The sequence below is a fragment of the Corvus cornix genome, chromosome 2, assembly GCF_000738735.6.
Source record: "Corvus cornix cornix isolate S_Up_H32 chromosome 2, ASM73873v5, whole genome shotgun sequence".
In the NCBI taxonomy this organism is placed as follows: domain Eukaryota; kingdom Metazoa; phylum Chordata; class Aves; order Passeriformes; family Corvidae; genus Corvus; species Corvus cornix.
The window spans coordinates 128,804,484-128,810,483 of record NC_046333.1 but is presented as its reverse complement, the minus strand read 5'-3'; positions in this window follow the sequence as shown (position 1 = coordinate 128,810,483).

Genomic DNA, 6,000 nt, shown 5'->3' with positions numbered 1-6,000 from the left:
TAAAAACCTTCAACAAAATCACTTGCAGTGAAGAAGAATCTCTATGACTGTAAATTACTGTAAAATCAATTGTAAAAAGAGGGAAAAGTTTTCAAATGTAAGCTTTGTACAAATACCTGTCTTTCACCCATTTTTCCACCCCTTGCTCCATAGTTGGTGGCTATCATGTACTATTGGGCATAATTTTTTTCCAGATCAACATAAAACTATACCATGTCAGGTTTATTTCTATTACATAATTTTACTGTAAACAACATCTCAGATCATGTTGCTTGCCCCAGAATGACATAGTGTGACTAAACTACAAATGAGTGCTCCTCCCAAGAAGCTCATAGAAATATATTTTATTTCCAGATGGAAGACCCACAGTGGCTTCATACGGCAATTTTCACAGTGTGAAAACAACAGCAAAATAGCATGGACTAATGAGAGCAAATATAAGTAGTCAGCATTGCCAGGAAAAGCCTATCGCTTGTGTTTGATTGATTTGGAACTGTTCACTGACATAGCTATTTTTTGACAGTGTGTGTTTCTTCTGTGCCATTTGGGTCTGAGGCAAGTAATATACCACGGTTGGGGTTTTTTTCCACTGAAAAGCATCTTTGCAAACACTGAAAGAAACAGGATGCTATAGATTGTAGGAAAATGAGTTTACAAGGGAGAGTGACTGCAAGTAGCAATTATCTCCACTAAGCTATTTGAAGAAAAAAGGAACAGGGGAAGTGAGCCTTTGCAGACTGAAGCTGATGCTTTTGTGCTTGCCGTCCCAGCATTTCCTTCACCCCACTGGAGCTTGTGTTACATTTGGAGACAAAAGTCTGACTAGGCATGCCTCAGATAAATCTGCTCTCAGGTACCTCATGCTGCCACTGTTAAGCAGCAGAAAGTAATTACAGTAATTTCCTTGCAAGGGGTTGAAGCTTTCTGTATCATCGACTGAGTCAGAGGTGGTAACTCTTGGTGGAGGAAATACTGCATCTGGGGCGGTCCTGTGAGATGTGCATTGAATACGGGTCACAGCAGGTTATTTTGACAGAGGAAAAACAAGGTGTTAGTGCCATCCTGCAAGGACTGCGCAGAAGAACCATCAGCCTTCAGGAGGTTTCATTTCGCTCTCTACAGGATCAGGATTTCAGTCTCTGGACAAAAGCTACTGCTTTCAGGAAAGAGCCTTAGTTAGTGTTAGGACCTCCGTTAATGTGACACAATACTTTTTATCCAAGCAAAAAGGTTAACTCTTGCTGTACCGCAGCTCAGTTACCAGGACGTAGTGATCTTTTAAAGTGAGTCATGGATGGCATGGTTGGTAACTAAAGGGATTACCTTTACCCTCAAACTTGAAATGGAGATACAGTATCAGCTGACATTGGCCACGCACAATTGGCATTCCCTTTTCTAAGCTCAAACTTTCTGCAACCTGTGCTCCTGCTCCTTGGTCATTTGCCTTGCACTTATCTGAATTCACTAAAAGGGAACTTTGGGTGCCTTCAGGGATGTCAAATGGAGACCCGCCTGAGAGGCTGTAGGCCTGCCCTACCTACTGAGGATGAGGGGGGACACAGGTCTATGGGTATGTCCTTGCATGCCTGGGGCCAGTCAGGGCTTCTGAGCTCTCTGCCAAGGACCAGGCTGGAACCAGGGCCGGGTATTTAACAGGATGGTCCAGAAAAAAAATAGACTGTTTTAGACAGTCACACACTGCTGTGGCTATTGAGCATCTCTCAGGGCTGAACCATGTTTGTAACCCTGCACTGTTCTACTTGTAAGTTCAGGCAAAGTGCTACCAGTAAATGAAGTCCTTCGTGATTTTCATTTTGTACCTCTGTAGAAATAATTTGTCTTCACCATAATATTTAAAAATTTAAGACATTGTAACTAATGAGTAACTCTGATTTAGTGTTATTAATGAAGATTCACATTGCTAAGAATTTATCTTCAAGAGAGAATGTAAAAAATGAATTATATTGTCCAGATTTTCTATCTATGTCTAATGTATGTTTATTTTGCTAACAAACTAAACGGTTTATGCCAGAGATAGAAATATTTGTTAGTTGTTGTTTCAATTTATGCTGTTATTTCCATTTCTTGTTTTCTTTCTCTCCATGTAGAACTCCAGGAGCACAAAAGCTTCAGCACAATATAGAGGTTTTTGCAATTTTTGCTTACAGATACCGGAGAGAAAAATCTCCTTCATTACATCATAAAGGTTATTACGAAGAAAAAAAATATTGGTAGATTACAGACCTTGAATATTGTGACCTTTTGTCCTTTATTCTGAGGAATTTAAATTCAGGAATGTCAGTTACAGTATTAATTAAACACAGTTTGAAAGGAAGCCTAGATTAATTAAGTAAATATCTGTCATGGCAAGTGAAAAGGGAATCCCAACCTGAATAGAAAAAATGGAGATTTTTTTAAAATATTGGTATCTGTTGCAACCATGATAAAAACGAAATTTGCCTATAATCATGAGAGCTATTGAAGTCAGTATAATTGGAAAGAGGATGAATACACACTAAGAATGTTTTTAAAGAGTTTTGTTGATAATAAAGCTTTTTGTGGTGTGATCTCAAGATAGTTATGCTACAAAAGCAATACTTTATACTGGAATATACTTTACCTTGTGCAAAGTCTTGTGATTGTAGATCAGTGCACCCACACAAGGCTGTTCAGGGTGTTCTATGGGGAAACCATCCAGCAATACTCCCACAATACATCATTTACCTGGAGGATAGCCTCCAGGAACACTGGATGCCCACCATAATAGGATATACTTTCGTAGGTAGATCTGTGAAGAAGTGATAGAAGGTAAACAGTAGCAGTGTACAAAAAAATTAGGTATTCAACCCAAGGAAGCAGACTGTGACAAGGACGACTTCTCCATCTGTCTTCCTTTGATTGATATTATCACACTAAATGTTTTCTTGTCATTTGAAATCAATGGGAAAAACTCCAGGTTTTTTCTCTCCCTGCTCTGTATTTATGTCTAGCATTTTTCTGAGCAAGAATTTTAGTTCCTGTGGTTATATTCTTCTTAACGACTCAACTGGACAAAGTGTTTGCTCAGAAAGAGATATATGTGTGTCCAGCCATTCAATCTTTCATAGTAGGTTGAAGTGGAGAAGGAAGGCCATTGCAAAGGCAAGCACTGACCTTTACTTCCTAATGCTAAGTGAGGTAGCTGGCTAGTCTTATTCAGTTGAAAAATTAACAGCTCTAAGTTTTTTTAGTATTTCCATTTTAAAAACTTGATTTTCCAAGGTATTGGGCTGGAAAAAAAACCCAGTGAATATTGGAATGGAGCCCTTCTTATTGCCATCCCTTGCAGTGGTCCCTACAGAGCCACAGAGCCGGTGATCCTGGCTCTCAGGACACTGGCAGAGGGAAGGTGCCGGTTCCCATGGAGACTGTCTGCATTTCAGCACAAGGGGAAGGAAAGCCAGGAGGGATGGAGACAGAGGCACTGTGAAGAGCCAGAGTACCCTGCATGCTTTGCCGCCCGTGTTCATGTCCTCTTTGAGGGCCATCCTGTCTCTCCGGCAAAACAAAGCAGGGTGTCGGTCTCTTGCTCCCCACAACTGTGCTGGATTTGCCTGAGTGCATGTTCTCTGCAGTTGTGGTTCCCTGGAGTGGGTTATGCTCAGTCTTGCTTTTCCTAGTTAGTATGTCTCACCAAAAAATACTCAATTTACATACTAAATCTGGGGATAAATCTCATAAAAATTCCTTTTAGCTCCAGGTGTCATCACAAGACTTCTGTGAGGGCATCACTTGTACATAAATAAAGGACTGTTTAAGATTCCTCATTTTCTTTGTGTTAATGATCCATCTTTAATTAATGAACTTCTATTAAAATGAAGGAATTTATTGAATTAATGTTTTTAATTCAGTGGTTTATGTGTCTCTTACATTTTCTCTCATCGTTTTAATTAATATTCAACAAATTGTGGGACATAAAATTCTAACATTTGAAAAAACATTTACATTAAGTATTTTGAAATTAACTTTTCCATATCTGGAAATGTGATAGCTGAAAATTATACTACAAAGAGTGTTTATTTTAAATGTTCTTATTTTTAATGGTTAGTCACTGTGGCCCAAAGACTTCATTTTACAGAACAGGAAATCGAAACATCATCAAGCTTAGGCTGTATTTGTGGAAGACACAGAAGTTACCTGGACTGTTTAAGTTTGAAACCTAGTTAGGAAGCTTAACTAAATCAAATTAGTTAGGAAAGTAAAGATGGAAGAGATGATGTGATTTAGCTTACTAGTCTGAGGCAGAACCAGATCCTTTGTGCAAGATATTACCTCTCTGTAAGGTCCTCAATGGAGGAGATTCTGTGCCCTCAGTAGTAACTGTCTGCCTGAATTTCAGTGCACTTATAGAGTCATAGAATCATGAAATGGCTGGAGTTGGAAAGAAAATCGTCTCATTCCAACCCCTTTGCCATGAGCAGGGAACCTTACACTAGACCAGTTTGCTCAGAGACCCATCCAGCCTGTTCTTCCACACCTTTGGGGATGGGGAGTCTACAGCCTCTCTGGACAACCTGTTGCAGTGTCTCACCACCCTAAAAGAATTTCATCCTAATTCTAATCTAACACTGCCCTCCTTCAGTTTAAGGCCATTCCCTCTTGTCCTGTCACCACATGCCCTTGTGAAAAGTCCCTCTCCACCCCTCATGTAAGCCCCTCATCTTTAGGAATTTTCTATATGCTGTCTAACTTTCCAGGCAGAAAAACCTGCTTATAATTAAACTCTAATTTAATAGCAACAACAGAATTTTTTGTTGGTCACCGAAGAGGGCTCATTAGAAGAAATCTGATTTAAACCAATTATCATTTCCATTGTTTTTCCCAGTGTGTGCTGTTTTGGTTTTTGCTCTTAAGGAGAAACTTCACAAATGTTGTTTCAAAGACAGAGTTGCAGTGAAATACTTGTCTTTAAACAATGGTATTCCTAGAACAGCTAACTCAAAGTCTTGTTGGAGAAGATAATCAAGGGAATACCTAAGTGTCATTCTGCCTAACTCCCTCAGGTTGCCAAGGCAGGCTGTACTAATGAAGGAGGGTGATGTTGAAGAAAAATGCAAGTGAAGGAAGGTGAATTCAGTAGAAATCTGAATCTTTATTCAAAAGTATTTTTCCTGAGTAGGAACAATTTCTACAGTACTGATTGCACAACTAAAATGGTGACAAGTATGGGACAGAATGGTAAGGGAAATAAGAGGGATTCTGAGAGCAGAAGGCAAATACTAAGATAAGACAGAAAAAAACCCAAATCAAACCAGAACCAAAACCACAAATAACCCACACAATTTTTCTTTTTTAGACATCATCAATGATGGAGCTATAATGAAGAAGATAATCGGAAAGTCTACAGGAGGAGAAGTATATCTTTGGTATTCTTCCAGGCATTGCACAGGATCTGGTTCAAGATGCAGCAACAGGAGACAGGACACATTTTATCATAGTGACCGTCTCTGTAGGAAAGACAGAAACCAAAAAATCTGACATGGACATCTGTTAAAAATCAGGAACTGAACAAAGACAAGAGCACATCTTAGAAGAAGATTATTGACAATAGTGAAGAGAAGAAAAACTGTTGAAAGAGCCAGTAGGATCTTTAATGAGACCCAAATGGTGATTCAGAATCTATATACACTCTTGAAATACGGACTTCATAAAAACCAAACACATGCAGGAAACCAACTCAAATGTTAAAAAAGATACTGCATGTTAAAAAGCACCTTCAAAAAGCACAAATAATTATAAAAGGTAATGAATTCTGTATAAAATTGTATACAATCACAGTTACATGCCAGAAAAGATTTCCAGAAACAATTTACTAAATGGCTATAAAAAGTACAAAGCTTTTCAAATATCTGAAGAAGAAAGTCTCCCAGAGTCCGTGAAGTCAGTAGAAGATGGAAACGTAAAGTGGAACTGCAAAAAAAAATTTGCACAGAAAATCATCACTGTGCTTGAGGCAACTTT